Here is a 17,524-nt window from a genome sequence, read left to right on the forward strand (position 1 = left end):
ATTCCTCTAATGCCTGTGAAAGTGACACTTATAGTGGAGGTAGTGTGATGGTCTGGGGAGGCATCTCGTTGGGTGGACACACCAACCTCATGTGCTTCCTAGCAGAACCATGAATGCTTTAATTTACGGAGATGAGGTCGTGGACTCGTGTTCGACTGTATACGGATGAGATAGGCGACATATCCTACAAGAAGATAATACTCGTTCTCATCGAGCGAAGTTCGTGGACCAATGTCTTTAAGAAGACTATCGTACGTATGGACTGGCAACACAAGTCTTCTGACCTTAATCCTAATTGGACGTCTGGGATGCTTTTGGTGGACGTATTGCTGCTCTCAACTCCATCCCATTCCGAAAATCTGGAGGGACTTCGGAAATCTCTGCAGGAGCAGTGGCTTTTTTTTATTACCAAGGCACTTCGACAATCTCATTTTAACCTTGCTTTGATCGTTGTTTTCATGTACTTATTTGTTACTGAAATTGAAGTATTTGAATTTTTGTGGGTGTTCTTTTCACTTCTCAATATCATGCCGCTTTTAACCGAATTGCTAGAAAATTCATCGTGCAGTTATGAGTTTTCGTTATTTTTCTCTTTGTTCCTTAATTTATGAAAGCCAATGTATGAATATGGACTCTCCTAATTTTCATTAGTCACTTAGGTTTAAATAAATAAATCTAATGCCTTTATTTCCCAGACGGAAGAGGTGAAAATATTTTGACCCTAATTCATAATTCAAAGCTGGGCTGAAGGATGTCGATGATTCTAGAGACATGGAGGGAGGGAGAGGGGAATGGATTTAATGCTGTTGACCACTAACCACCTCACAATTCTAAACTGAAACAGTCCGCGTCTTTCGATTTTTTTTCATTATTATTATTTTTTTTTTTAATTTCCATGAGCCTCGGTAGGTGTCAGTTTCGACAATGTCCTTTGGTCGAAAGGATCTAGGTCCGAATTCCGTCTAGGAATTCGGACCTAGATCCTTCCGACGAGGATGGAGTTGTTCATTCCGCAAAACAGACAAACCGACCATTAGGGCGCGCGCACGCATACAATTAACGGACGTAATTCTAAATCAACCATTTATTTGTGTGGTTAACCGTGTTTCTAGAGAACCATAATTTCCATACCAAAAAGCGATTAATTCTGGAACTAGCCAAAAAAAAATTCCTCTAGTTAGCGACTAAAAACGAATCTAGCATAAAGGTCTTTATTCTGGTGTCTGGAGTAAACGTCATTTCTACAGGAATTGATTTTTTTCGCTAATTGGGTAGTTTTGCGAAACGATTTAAAATACCCCCCCCCTCCCCATGGAGCGATGACATTTAATAAAATTTGAAATTTAGGTTGCTATTAAAATTTAATAACAACCTAAACCAATTGAGCTGTTTTAATGACTCTTTTGCATAATTTTCTGTACGGTGTGACAGATCTGTGTTCGCTCTGCTAGGATTTATTAACAGAAGTGTATTTTAATGATTGTCTGAAATCATTGCTTTATTTTTTTCAACTCCATTCATTGGAAATGGAATTATTGTGTACATGTAATTTGGAAGTATTTTGCGCTTTCAAATTTTTGTAAGTATTCTGAATGTTGATTGTCAAGAGAAATCCGTCTAGGAATAACTTGCATATGTACGGATATTCAAAATCCGAATCTAATAGTACTTAAACATTTTGTCACTCATTTAAAACGATTCGGTGTGGACGTATTTTGATAAGTTCTACAGAGTTTATGGACCCGAAAAGGATCAGCCAGCATACAGTAATTAAAATACGCAAGTTTTTAAGTTTTTGGAGAAGACGACTATTTATCGCTATCACATGCAAATTCCTCACATAATATTGTCAACTTCTTTATTTAAAAATAATCCTCTGCCATCTTTTCATTTCCTAGACGGAGTAAGCGGTACTGTTTTTGTTCTTAACCCGATGTTCTTAACTAGTACACTCAATAGATAAAACATTAGAGAAAGCGGTGATGGGAAATTGGCCAGCCATCGGAGCTTCCCAACGGTGTATCGCAATCGACGAATCGTAAATGTGGCGATCTTAGTAACTTTGATCGTGGACGTATTATCTGTCTTGCACGTAGTTAGCGTATCCGCTCTCCAACCAACAAGATGCAAGCTCGAATCTATCGCCCAAGTGGTAAGAACCCTATGGTTCTCGAGCGAAACCGTATCAGGGGTCTTCCGCGAGTATACCATCAACGGACGTACCAGTGCCATGTGAGCAAGTGGTGGCCAACTTCGTGTCATTGATGACTGGGGCCAACGTAGACGTTCTAATCCTAATCGTATACGACTGTTGACAGTTCGTCATCGGGCATTTCGTCTCGCATGGTGTTGGGGGCCATCAAAACTGGACCTCTGTAGAGTGGACCAGAGCCGTGTGGTCTCATGAATTCCGTTATCACTTGTACCGAGCTGACGGAAGAATGCGGATGTGGCGTCGACAGCATGAGGCCATGGCCCCGTCGTGCCGGATCGGCTCTGTTCAAAGGAGTTCGTGGCTCTATGAAAGTTGGGGAGCCTTCTTATGTAACACATTAGGTCCCTTAGTGTGTCTGGAGAGGTTCGTAAACGCTGCCAACTAGCAGAATGTGCTGGCTTATCATCTACACACTTTCATGACCTTTGCGCATCCTGCAGCCCATCGTATCTTTCAGCAGGACATTGCGCTCCACCGGGCCCTAACTACCCAGATATAACTCGAGGAACACTCATCCGATCGAATCTCTGTAGGATGCCGTAGAGTGAACATCAGATCCATTTATCCATGACCAACGTCGAAGGTGCAGATGCTGTAACAGGCATGGCTGGAATTTTTATTAATTTTTATTATTAATTTTATGTATTTTTGTAGTTTTATTTTTCTACATAGTTCGGAAACCTTACGCTAGATACCAAACATCGAAGTCTCAAGCCACTTCTGACCTACAGTAAGCGGGGATGTGAAATTCATTTTCCACCAAAAGTCAATCACATCCATCCATGCCCCCGGCAGATTCGAGCGCTCTCATCCTGTTGGTTGGAGAGTGGATACGCTAACCACTTAACTAACTAGGCCGGCTTAAATTTCTTCTAGCTCAATGCTTTGAAAACTATCGATAGCCACGGTTATTGCTGATAGATAAAGGGTAAAGACCGACTGCCTACCAAAAAAAAAAAAAAAAAAACGTGCACGACAAATTTGGATTTTGCTGTTGCGTACAGATTAATGGCCGCTTCCTTCCAATAATAATAATGACATCGATGATTTTTCTTGAAAGAAATCTCCCATATCATGACGAGGTTTCTCTCTAGAAATGATATATGGAATGGCAGAAAAGCAGTTTGATTCTCGTGCTTGAAGAATTCAAGAGGAAAGATATCAATGCTCGGAATTCCTTCAAAGTGTTGAGACTAAATTCTTCTAGTTGAAGAGTGTAAATCAATGCACCGAAAGTTAAGTGGATGGATACATCATTAAGCAAGAGCTGCATATGTGAAAGAAAGGTGATAAGGTGCACGAGAATGGAATTCACAGCAGCCAGTAACAGTGCGGTAAGGAATGCGACATTAGACTATGAAAAGAAATCCACTGAATTATTTTGTGTGCCAAGGAAAAAGAATGATTATCAAAAAAACAATTGTGTGAATGTAGATGATAACTTCAGTAAAATTATTTCTACATCTCTGTGTATCATCTGAACATTATATAAACTTATTGCTGGGAAGAAGCTGTTGTTAGGCATGGAAAAGCTGGACATATCACGATTTTGTAAGGTCTTGGAGAGAATACTGCATAAATTAGAATGGTTGAAAACAGAAGAGCAGGTGATATGAATACGAGGACTAATGTCGCATTTCGAGAATTCAAGTGACAGTGGTGACCATTAGGATCTTGCATTATTCTATACTTAACACTGATAGTCACTAGTAATTTGAAAAATAACGTCGTTGAAGTTTCTGGAACAAAAAATACCTGGAACAGAAATGAAGATAAATTATGTACATGTCGACGTTTTGCATCTCAAGCTAGCCTTATCAAAAGCACTTTAAAAACACTCAGCGAAGACTGGGGATGAAATAGCCTGGTGAACAAAGACGGTCGCATGTATAGAGGGCGAAGAGGCGCTCTCCACGGTGAGCTTCTGAGGTTACTGCTGCAGGTAGGAAAGGGTGATGTGCCTAAATTTGATATAGGATTATACCATCAGTTCTATTGCAATTAACCGGGTTCTCTATAGCCACTTCCAGAACAATCTCAGTTATTTGATTTGAGATCTGTGTAGATCCAAGTTTAAATGGTTTAGGTGGGAGATGAATTTTATCGCCCGGTGTAAGACCACCTCCCCGCTTGTTGGAGGCATGAAGTGGCTTGAAAAAGTTCCATGTTGGCCTCTAGAGCGGGGTTTCCGGACTTTGTAAAAATAAATAAATTATAAAGTATATAAAATTGATTTTTAAAAAAATCCTTAGCCCATCCACCGTATAAATGTACTATAGGTACTATCGTAGTTGATATTTGTATTTGTCGATATTTCCGTGTTTTCCTGGAGAACTATCATATGTAAAAAAAATAAAAAAAAAAGTATGTCAGAAGTTATAGCACATTCATTACATGGCGACTTTCCTTTAATAAACATGATCCAATTGAAACCAAATAACTTCAACACATTTAACTCTTCGGTACCCTGCTATCAGATGAAAACAAAAATTGAAGTGGTTAGACACATTTTTGTAAAGATTCCGACCACCAAATTTCAGTGAAATCCTACTCACCAGTTTCATGGAATTGCGTGCATACTGCGAACGAACAAAATCAATCTAATGTGCGTGGGCATTTGTGTAACTTACTTAAAAACGGTTGAGGCTTTTTTAATGTGCCATCATTTTGAAAGTTTTTTATTATTATTTTTTTTAACAAAGTACTACCAATGTATAGCTCTCTAAATGTCATAAACGCTAAGCAGTTTTAAACCACGTAAACAGTAATATCTTTCTAGCGATGTGTATTTGAGCATAGGGATAAGATAATGATAATTGAATGCGACAATCCCTCCCCCACTAATTCCGTTTTCATTGGCATAACCATTTTAAATGATTATTTCTTCCATTTGCTGTAATTTGAACCATTATTGTTGCTAAAATGATTCGAATTTATTATAAATCCTCCCTAAACTTAGGAAAATTATCGACTTTGTATTATAATCACTGAAATATATGGAGTTGTTTCTTGTAGACCATTTTATTAGCCAAATTAAAAAAAAAAAACTGTCTAAAGTGCATAATTTTCATCTACGAAAAGTCGTAAAATTATAGTACCATGGATGGGCTAATGGGTGTTTTTAAAATTTTATGTTTTTATAAATTCGGCAACCCAGCTCTAGAAATGAAACTTTTTTGGAGACACTTCACTTCTCCAATAAACACAGTCGTCTTTCCCTTGGGGACGAAATTAATCTCTCACCTAAAGACAGTCTCAAACATCTGCGCCCAGGGCGACATTTTAACCTGCAGACTGTTGATTAGATAGCGGATGAACAAAACGCTTCCTCAACTTTGGATTCTGTTCTCTTTTTGAACTGATTTGATAATATCTTGACTTGTACGTTTTCAGCGAATTCAAAAAAGTGAATCCACTGTAATTTGTTTTCATTTCATAATAATCCAATCGTTTCTGAGCTTCATCTACTTGTTCTAGTAATTTTCTTCTGGGTGCTTACGAGAAGCGTAATTCCAAATGACACTATCATACTCTAGTTATGTATTTGTTCAGTGACTTCTACTTTGATGCTCATGTATTATCGACTGCCTAACTGCTACGTGTCATTATGTCTATGATTATTCTTCTGCACGCATGTATATTGATTTTTCATCTTCTTGGTAAAGTTTATGGCTACTTTCCAAGACACTACCAAACCAGCATTTCTTCATTATTTGTGGTGTTTTGGATACATCGAGGCTCATGTATTTCAGTCATGATCCTCAACGTGTTGGCAAAGTGTTTTGGGACGACTTCAGGGGCGAATTCTCCATGTTTGCTATGCAAGCTCATTACTTGAACAACAAGTAATATTTATTTGTTAATAAATGCATGCATTTATAAGCATTCCATTTAGGCTTTTATTTTTGTAGACAGAAGATGTCTTAAGCTTGCGCGGCAATAATTGAGCTTTGCGTTGTGTATCGAAGGTCGATGCTTGCTCGTCTAGTCAAAGCTACCTTGGCTTGCTCGGTTGTGTGAGCTTCCAGGTCCTCGCTACAGCACTGATTTTAGGCGAGCGGATAGCCATTTCCGCTCCCTTCATCGAATTAAACACAGGCCATACGCAGTCAAAGTAGCTCTAGCCAGTGAGCTTCAGCCAGCCTTTACAAGTGTGCGTGTTGTTCGGGAAAATTAAGTTACAACCAACTTTTTATGACGATGTTATTGATCAGTTCATAAAGAAGAACCGTAGGGTAGAATTTGTATTCAAGGAATACATTGAACATGAAGGCAAGCTGCTTACAGAAAGATTAAAAAAAAAAAAAATGAGAAAATTGACAACACAATGTATTACAGCTATGTCCTAGTCAATGAAAAAAAAATGTGTCATCCGAGCATCAAAGGTTATTTCACTTAGACCAAATGAATGATTAACACTTTTACTCTTCGAATGTGGTCTGCATGCCAGCGTTTAGACGAACGTATATCATTATTTCACACCATTCAGAAGATCCTGAAAATTGTCTTGATAGGTAGATATACTAAATACGCTAAAAAATGTCACACGCACGCACACAAAATCAAATACACGAGAAAAAAATATATATAAAGCGAATAAAACCATAAGTGGAACAATGTCTGAAAGTTTTAAGAGGTATACCGTGAGTAGGCATATCGATACAAAATTAATAACGGAAAAAACTCACGTACAAAGATTATTTAATAGTATAATTTTCGCCTGTGTGTCACAGGTATCTTCGTTTTTTTTTTTAATTTTTTTAAATTTATTTTTATTTTTTATTTTTAGGAAAGTTATTGACCTGTTTAGTTATCTTACACCAGCTACTTAGGTGGCGCTGTTTGGAATTGTCAGTTATTGTTTAATTTGAGCTTAATGTACGGAAGATGCCTGTGACACACAGGCGAAAATTATACTATTAAATAATCTTTGTACGTGAGTTTTTTCCGTTATTAATTTTGTATCAATGTCTGAAAGGCAACTAATTTAAAAAGTATGAATTTTAAAAATATTAACAAAAAAAAGTGGTAAAGATTTAAAAGGTTCAGCTATCAGTATAAATAACAGTGTTCTGGCCTGTTTTTTTTTCTTCATTAAGATATCTTAATTTGCAAAAAAAATGCTGACATTACAGATCGTAAATATGGGCGGGGGGTGCTATAATTTTCGATGGACTTCTAAACTGCTAGAGTTGGTTATATTTTTTGGCGCAGTTTGTCCGGATTCGAAAATTCAATCGATGGAGATTGGTTCATGAGAACAGGATTCACTTCACTGTATCACTTTATTGTGTAAGGAATTCGTGTTACTATTGCTGACGAATCCTCGTACACTCAGAATGTACAAATACTGAAGTGACGTGCGGTGGTGAATAATTTCCTTGGAATGCAGCCGCTGTATTATCGATGTTTGTTTCTGCATCGCTCCGGCTTGCATTACATGACACACTGGTATTTGTTTTGAAACGATGGCTGTAAAAAAAAAAAATTAAAAAAAAACATGGAATCAGTTGTTAAATTGTTTATTTTTTTTTTTTTACTAAGAGGTTTGCTTAGTTTTTCTTTATCCAATATTTTCTCGCGTATTTTAGATTCGTCTACTGTATTTGTTTATATTGCAGTGCATAAATACAGTTACTACGCTACAGAAATTCAATCTTGAAGTTGCTGCAGTATGTCCCTTCTTGTATGTTGATAGTCACTGGCAATGTCGCTTGATATATCACATTCGCTGTCAACTGACGGATTGTTTCCATCATATTTTATGTCGCTCTAACCCACGAAAGATATTTGTAAACGTATAGTACATTCGCCCCGTGGGTGGGCTAAGATTTTTTCCTATTTTTATTAATTTCTTTACAATACATTAGCCTTACCGGTCTTAATGTATGGAAGCGAAATCTGGACAATAAAACAAAAAGACAAACAAAGATTAACAACAGCCGAAATGAAGTTTATGAGAAAAACTGCAAAGTATACCCTATTTGATCACAAAAAAAACGAACATGATATGAAAGAATTAAACCAAGAACCAGTAATAGAAAAAATTAAAAAATATAAACATAAATGGATGGAACACGTTCAAAGAATGAAAACAGAAAGATTACCAAAACAAGCCTTAAAGTACAAGCCATTAGGAAAAAGAAAACCAGGACGTCCTCTTAAGAGATTCAGCGATGACTTCTAAGGCCGGAACAGGCCATACTAGGCCTAAATCCTTGATACGTATGATGATTAATTTCTTTATATTTTGTAATTTGGATGAAGTTGTGTAATCCGATCCCACAACAAGTTAGAAACATATAGTAGATTAAGTACCATCGGTGAGTAATCCGGAGAACCCCGCTTTAGGGTTTAATGAAAATATTTTTCATGCCACTTCATGTCTCCAATAAGCATGCTCGCTGTCGTACGAGGGATGAAACGACTGCTCTACTATTTAAGCTTTCAACCATCCACGACATAGCAGAATTTTCTTTTGGGAACCAGGGGCGGCTCGTGCATAGGCACTGCGGAACTGCAGCACGCTTCGATATATAAATATATTTATTAATTTATTTATGTTTGCTTGTAATATTTAATTTTATCATCAACAATCCTGTACAATTCTCTTATTTTTTATAAAAAATAATAAAAATCAATCTTGTAGCACTTAGTAGGGCGAAGGACGTTACTAGCACTGTTTACTACGGTGTCATATTTCTACGTGGCAAACATATGCACGTCATAGTGAGTTATGAGCTATTAGCGTAATGCGGCACTGTCCGTCACGCAGTTCCACTGTTGTTTATATGCGGTTTGCGCCAGTAGTAGAGTGTTCGTAGTGCTTATCGTGTTTACTCCGCTTCTTAAATATTTGGACATTACAATTAAAGACATGACATTTGTTATAGTTTTTATTTTAGAATTATTGAGGTTATGATGATGGATTTTATTTTTAAATAATTTTGAATTATACTAAACAGTATAATTTTATCGATAATAAACCATATTTTTTCATGAAAACAAAACAAGAAGAATATATTTTATTTTTAAGTAATTTTGAATTATACCAAACTGTATAATTTTATTGATAATAAACAATATTGTTTCATGTTTAATTTATTTTTTTTTTTTAATTTTTATCATAATTTTGATATTTTATCCAAACACGTATACACTGTACTTACAGTGTGTATGCATATTTCGAAAGTTGTAGCACTCCCCACGAGCAGCCACTGTTGGCAACCCTAGTTTTTTCCTGTCAGGAGAAGAAAAAAATAGGTCTAAGACATACATAGTTTAGACATAATACACTAGCATCACATTAATGCTAAAAAACGTAACATATTTAGCTCTTTTGCCGAATATGCACGTAAGTAGCTACCCATTTGCTGGATGGATTTTGATCAGTTTGGGATCGATGATTAGGTTCAGTTTATTTCAATTTCGAACTGATTAACAAACAGAAATGTGCATACTCAATTTTATCCCGAACATACATACACCTGCATAAAACTCTTACGAGCTCTAAGGATGAAAGACTAATTGCTGTTATAGTTATAGCTATAGCTTTCAAAAATGTATGGTTTTCAATTCTGTTTTTGGTCTTCGGATAGCGGTTCTAAAAATTAGTCTAAAAAAAAAATATTTTTTTTTTTAAGTCCGAAGCTTAAATAATTTCGAAATATACATTTCTAGAAAAGGGTTAAAAACCTGTGATTTTTATGTTCATCTAAAGAAAGAATGAACAAATGTAGGAAGCAATGCACTTTTGTTAAAATGCATCTACAGTAGGATCTAGCTAATCCGAACTAATAAAAACCGTGCTCGTTCGGATAAGCGAATTTCCCCGCAAGAAACAACTAGCGTTTAAGACAAAAATAATCAGATTCTAATGGTACATCAATTTAATTCTGTAAATAAATGAAGTAACTGATAGAAAAAAAGCTACTGTACTGTAAAACTTAAAAAATTATACAGTACACAAGTTTATTTTAGTAAAATATTTAGTTTGTATGTACCTGTATTGTTGAGGATCTGATTTAATAAAATTGCATAGTTCAGTACATAACTTAATTTGCGTAAAAAATATCAATTTGTTGTACATAACACACAACAAAAGTTTTACAAAATAAAGGGTGTCCCAAAATTCACGCAAGATTTAAATTTAGCGCCATTTGTGCGGTAAAGTGTTGCCAACGAGAAAAAAAAGAAGCTGACAGTTCAGGGTTATTAAAAATGGAGCGCTACACGAAAGAACAACGCATTTTCATTGTTGAGCAATATTTTAAAAATAATGAAGGTTTGGCAGCTACAGTTCGCAATTTTCGTACAAAATAGGGTCGGAATAGTGATTTAACTTCATCAACTGTGAAAAGATTAATTAAAAAATTCAAGGAAACTGGATCAATTAGTGATCTTATACACTCTGGCCGTCCTTCAACAAGTCGTTCAACAGAAAACATCGAAGCAGTTCGTGAGAGTGTTGCTGAGAGTCCAGGAACATCAGTTCGGCACCGTGGTCTTGAATTGGGCATTTCGAGAAGCTCTCTACAGCGTATTCTCACGAAAGATTGGCATCTTTATGCTAACAAAGTTCAATTGACTCAAGAACTGAAGCCTACTGACCACACACACAGCGAAGAGAGTTCGTTGAATGGATTATGGAACAACAAGTGGATGCTTATTTTTCGAACAAAATCATCTTCAGCGATGAGGCTCATTTTCATCTTGATGGCTTCGTTAATCGACAAAATTGTCGCATTTGGGGTTCAGAAAATCCACGAGTGATTGTTGAGAAACAAATGCATCCACAACATGTCACTGTTTGGTGCGCATTTTGGGCTGGAGGCATCATCGGTCCATTCTTCTTCGAAAATGCGGCTGGTAAGACAATAACAGTCAATGGTGCTCGCTATCGCGACATGATAATCCAGTTTTTTGTGCCTAAATTGCAAGATATGGATGTGGACAACATGTGGTTTCAACAAGACGGTGCCACATGCCATACAGCCCGAGAAACAATTCAATTACTGCATGAGTCATTTCCTGGTCGTGTAATTTCCCGTTTTGGTGATCAGAATTGGCCGCCCAGATCATGTGACTTTTGTTTGGAGTTTTTTGAAGTCTAAGGTTTATGCCAACAAGCCCACGACCACCCACGCCTTGAAGTAGGAAATTGAACGCTGTATTCAACGTTCAATTTGTAAATTCAACGAAATTCAGCCACATTTATGCAAAACGGTCATGGAAAATTTCGACAAAAGAGTGCGTATGTGCCAGCAAAGCCGTGGAGGCCATTTACCCGATATGCTATTCCAACGATAACCCTATACTGTATACTTTATGAATCAATAAGAAATTACGATTTTTAATTAAAAACCTGTATTTTCTATCAAAATTACTTCTTGCGTGAATTTTGGGACATCCTGTAATACAAAAAAAAAAAAAAAAAGTCGCTGATTTTCTTTAGCTTCTTGGAAGCTAAACTTTTTTCGAATGCTTCTTCTCGGAGCTGCATTAGCAATAATATTTCGTGGAATGGCGTATCATTCTGCTTAGCCCATTCTATACACAGTATTGAAACTGTCAACTGCCTCTCCGTGTTTTACTTTTTTTTTCTTCGAGTGCTTCATCGTCATCATCGTCTTCTAATTCATTCTGTAACGTCATATTTATAATTTCAGCATCTGATTTGATTCCGAATTCACTTTCGGTTCTACCCGCAATCCATTCCGTAACATCTGTTTGTGAAATTTGAACATTTGGATTTATATTTTTAACCAAATTATGCACGTTTTGAATTTCCTCTTTTTGTGAATCACCGTTGTTACACTGTAATAATAATAATAATAAATAATAGTTAAAATAATTATTAAATAAAAATAATAGTACACAAAATAATACGTAATAAATAAAACATTTTTTCTTGCAAACCGCAGTTCGGATTACTGGATGGTTCGAATTAGCGAGATACCACTGTATCTTGCGTAACTAATTGCCCATGATCGTAATCTCTTCTTAACATTTATTCTTTTTCAAAATAGTTTTAATAGTTTCGGAACCCTTTCAAAAGACACATTTTTGAGATCTAGCAGCGTAAATTTACGTTAAAAAAAAACGCGCTGCTAATACGTTTATTTTCTGATTTCACGTGCTGTAATCAGAACTGTTTCTTTTGACTTCTGTTTTGAAGAGTATTGTATATATATTTTTTTTTTTTTTAGTTATAAAGATGGCGCTCGTAAACACTTCTTCTGCAAAACTTGCTCCACGAAATTAACTAATATTTCCGTCCTCTAGCGCTTGACATATACCCTCGTTATAACAGTTGTATGACATGTGCAGAATCATGCGGTGATAAATTGCTGGAGGAATGGACTATTTTGTGTCCTTTTTTTCTCCGTTTAGAGAAATTGATGAATTATTTCGACAGGATCGCTAAACTTGGAAATGGCTGCTAGCGAGCTAACTTAATATATGGTATATACTGACTTATAAATTTTCTCTTTACTTTCCGCTTTCCCCATTTAGGAGGATTTACGAGAGATTGGGACCCAGTAAGGCCAATTTCTATTTTGCATTAGGTGTCCACAGCGTTAAGTCGAAACTCGGGCGTTTCGGCCGTAATATATTTCCTGCGTATCGCTTGAGTGTAGCACAAATCAATGTTAAATGCTCTCTCTCTAACTGAACAGAAATACGCATGCGCGTTTACTTGCGGTTCTGTTTAGCTGTTTCTGTGTGTGTATGGGGTGGGTGAGCTTAAGAATTGTATATCAGCCAGGACTCTATGAACGTTTCTTTACAAAATATGCCTTTTTTGATGATTGATTTTTTTAAAAATTTTATTTGACTATTATCCAATCACAGAAGTTTTATGAGGCATTAGTGATCTCTCATTATGATGCGGTGTTTCGTATGAAATTTTGCACCGAAGTTTCACGTGACTATTGCGAATAGCGGCAGCTTCTTTTGTTCAAGATTCTGTTTTAAAAACAAATTTTCCTAGCTCACATACTAGGAGCAAAATACAAATATGAATTTGTTCTCCTAAGAATACCTAATTTATGCGAATACTGATGAAGCCAAACAAAAAAAATCATTCTCGGTAAAAATCACCGATGAAACAGAACTTCAGTCATGGAATAGCTTTACCGAAGTTTTAAATGTTTGGAGCATTTATTAAACATACAAAAAAAAAAAAAACAACTAAACTATAATTGGTGGACGGCGTGTTTCTAAAAGAAGTTTCAAGTTGTTTATTGAACAAACACAGTATTTTATAAATTTGTTTAAAAAAAAAAGGTTTTAAAATATATTTCTACTTCGTATTTTAATATGTATATCCAGAATAACTGGACAACTTCACTGCATTTAAATTTTTAATTTTAGCCATTTTATTGCTAGTTTTCTTTGCTGAAAAAAAAATATCGCTTGTCGTAAGAAGTTAGATGAACTGAAAATAAATTTTTCTCATCTAGTGGCAAAACTGTAAGACGCTTAATTATTCGCAAAGGGAGTCTTACTATCAACTATAATTACTACGTTTACACTAAAGAGTTGTAACGGTATCTTCAAGTACTCTCAAGCTTGGGACAGGCGATCTTCTTCGATGACTAAAAACTGGCCACCAAAATTAAAAATTGATTTTCTTGCATGGAACGAATTTGTGTTTTATTCTATTTTTTAAGCGGTGAATTCAAAAAGTCCTTAGATTTTTTTTTTTTTTTTTTAGCGCCCAGAGGTCTGAGAAATCGTAAATATGTGCATATAACTGCTGAGTACATGTTTTATTGCTTCACTTGCTGAGAATTTTTTTTCTCTATAGAAATCTTATTTTAGTTTCAAGGCTATTTATTGTTTATTACCGTTCTTCACATAATGAAATATGATCTTGTTTATGAAGAAGTTTTATTTCCAGTAGTTGATTTTATGTTCGAGTGTGTAAAGTCAAATGCTGCAACCTTTAAAACTCAAGGATATTGGTTGCACTGTAATATGAGATACAGCAATCCCTCGATTAGTGCACCTAATGCGTTCCTTAAAACAGGCGCATTAATCGAAAACGCACTAATCGAATATAATAACCTATGGGAAAAAGTATAATTCGTTTCTCAAATTTCTTTTTTGACCCTTTTTTTTTTTTTTTTAATAAAAGAATTAAGGTATGTCTCAGGGCCTAGTTAAAGGAAAACCATTAAGCTGAAAGATAATAAAACATATTCAGAATATAAATTTTATTATTCTACTTCTTAACAAAGAATTGAGCTAACGTAGTTTGGCGGGCATTTTGTTTCTTTTTTTCATACAACCGACCGTATGGCCCTATTGCCTCTTCTGCAAATTTCATTGCTTCTCTCTTCATCAGGATCAACCTCCAGGCATCGCTGCTTAAAAATTTCAAATTGTTTCTGTGAAATCTCTTTTGGCTGACTATCAGTGGTTAAATTTTCTTCATATTCTTCGGGATCTTCCCGCTGTCCATCTAAATTTAGCAGGTCGGAATCACTCAATTCTTCAGAATGAGATTTAATTAACTCTTGGACGTTATCATTGTCAACCTCATCAAAACCCAGTTCATGCCCGATGTTGGCAATTTCCTCAACAACATTATCCATTTCATTTGAAAAGCTTCCAAAATCTTTTGCACAATGTGGAAGAATCTGCTTCCAAATGACTCGCATATTGCTAGCAGTAATTTCATTCCAATATTGATGAATATTTTCAATAGCAGATTTAATATTAAATTTCTTCCAGATTTCTACTGATGTCATATAATTCTCACCAGATGTTGCTTCTATTGCCTGTTCAAATCTTCTTCTCGGGTAGTATGCCTTAAAGGTTGCGATAATCCCCTGGTCCATAGGTTGTATGAGAGAAGTTGTATTTGGCGGTAAAAATTTGGAACATAGTATACATGGAAGTAGTGTAGTATGCCATTAAAAATGACTTTGTAAAATGTTTTAAATTGTTAACTAAATTTTTATTTCATTCTGGTGAGTGATTTTTTAAAAGAGTTAGCCATAAAAATGTAGAGATAGAAAATTTTTAAAATCTGTAACATTTATTTTTAAGATGTATATGGGCGCACTAATCGAATTTGGGTATCGAAACAAAATGACGCACTAATCTGGGGCGCACTAATCGAGGGATTACTGTATTAGCAAATGTTTATACTGAACACAAAACAAAACCAGCAGTCATTTCAATCATGTCTTTTGGAGAGATACCCGATGGAAAAATAATAATAATCGTTAAGCAATCCTTACATTTTTCTCTTCTAATTTTAAAGAAACCTTGGTTGGCCATGTGTCCAACTTTAAGTCGATATTGTGAGTGCAGGAATCTTTCTGCTCCATACTGTACTAAAACTGAAATATTATGCAGCACCCACAAATAATAAACAAAAATAAATACTTGCACAATGTCTTTATTTGTATATCCATGAGATTCAGAACTATTTCTTAAGACGGTTTCTTAAGATAAACAATCTTAAGAAACCGTCTTAAGAGGACATTAAATTACCCGTGGATGGCTAGTCTCTCACACATGTTTTTAACTCTCAGACATGACCATAATTTTGCTGTTTACATATTTTTCCCTTCTTCATTACATTGAAATCTTGAATCAGCAGCAGTGCATCCGGTTTTTCTAAACACGTCTCCACCCATAGTACCAATTTGTTGAGTTTGTATTCTTTCGTCGGTGGGATTCCCATAAGAAGTAAAATTGTCCATGTAAATATGGCATATATTGTATATACGGTATTTGGCAAATTTCATTGTAATGTGTGACCTTACTGAAGAGGCATATTGTGTGCTTTAGATTCATTTGCTAGTTATTCGTGCTTGTATATGCTGGAACGAATGAGTTTGGAAATTATATGGATTTAAAAAAAAATAATGCTATGATTTCTCCTACAAAAATAAACGTTCAAATCTTTGGATAGAATGATGATTGTTTATTGTTAATTCATATTGGCTCAGTTTACCTTCTGTATATATGTAGTTCCATCTGATAAACATGTAGAAAACTTGTCTATCATATGAATGAATCTCTAAGACTGGAATTCCATGCAAAAATTTCAAACAAGACCATATTCCTGTCCTCTAGTTACAGCTTGTATTTGTAATAAATTTGAAAAGTAATAGTTTGAGAACTAGGAGATAATTTTTTTAGAAGTTATTATTCTTAAAATGATTTTTAAAATTTTTCGTATTCTTTCCTATTACTTTCACTATTATTACAAGGTCTTTGGATGCCTTCCACTTGACTTCACTTAAGAAAATATTGAATATGTTTCTGTAAACTTATTTTGGTCTTATAAAAGGCAATCAAGTATGAAATGGTATTTAAGAAATATGAAAATTTTACGAAGTAAAATCAATGATATTTCATCTTTGGCAACTTTGGATGCAATTAGCTTTTGTGTATTCCAGTTGCTGTTTATTTGCAATTGGTCATCGTTGGGTTGGAACGATTTTTGTGCTCTTTAGATGGCAACGTTTCCGGTATTAAAAAAATAAATGAGATTTATTTTCAGCTCCATGAATTGAATAAATATTTCTTATTCATATCGTTCAGTTGTTAGAAACAAATATCTAGTAGTGCAATTAAATTTTACCTGACACTGTCGACAGCCATCTTTAAACGTATTTAAAAAATAATTTTTCCTTATGGTTGAGAAAGGTAACCGTATGCTTATTCTGAATTTTTTTAGAGAATCAAACAAATTTCCAACTAGGGTACAACGATTTTGTTCAGCGAAATAGTAGGGCTTCAGTACTAAGTGGTCGATAGTGTAATTTTAACACCGCAACGAAAAGAGCGTGTGTGTGTGTCGGGTATATTTATATAAAGGTCAATCGATCAGCTCTAATTTAAGAACACGCTAATTCTTCGAGTTGCTAGCACCATGGGAAGCTGTATTCCTTTGTATTATCAGTGCGAGTTGTCCCGCTGAGATAGCCCAATGTATAGCACGAATGAATGTCATTATTCACACTGGGCATGGTATGATGGCACGCCATATTAATTGCACTGGTAGTGTTAGGAAGTCAGGCAACAAATTCAATGAGTTCCGTTGTTTCTAGTAAATAGTACAAGTATTTTAAGGTATCTAATGTCATTTGGCATTCTTAAATATAAAAACATCACATCATGGTATACTCACGACTTCCAATTTTTCTTTCGCGAAGAGGTTAGTTTCTTGAAGGAAGAAACTACGATAAATAATTGGCAGCACACCTTATGCTTGAAGATTTTCTTCGTAAAACTAACCATGCTAACCACTTTTATTAGTATCCATTATTTTTTGTTAAAACA

General features: G+C 35.3%; 1 protein-coding gene across 1 annotated transcript in view; it reads left to right on the forward strand.

Moving 5' to 3' along the window:
* The window catches only part of LOC150092273 (tyrosine-protein kinase transmembrane receptor Ror2-like), a 216,476-nt gene that overhangs the window by 6,673 nt on the left and 192,279 nt on the right, over positions 1–17,524 (forward strand). The gene's annotated exons all lie outside the window — the stretch shown is intronic.

Source organism: Typopeltis vanoorti, chromosome 26 (assembly GCF_054136105.1).
Source record: "Typopeltis vanoorti isolate ZY-2024b chromosome 26, IOZ_Tvanoo_1.0, whole genome shotgun sequence".
Classification (NCBI taxonomy): domain Eukaryota; kingdom Metazoa; phylum Arthropoda; class Arachnida; order Uropygi; family Thelyphonidae; genus Typopeltis; species Typopeltis vanoorti.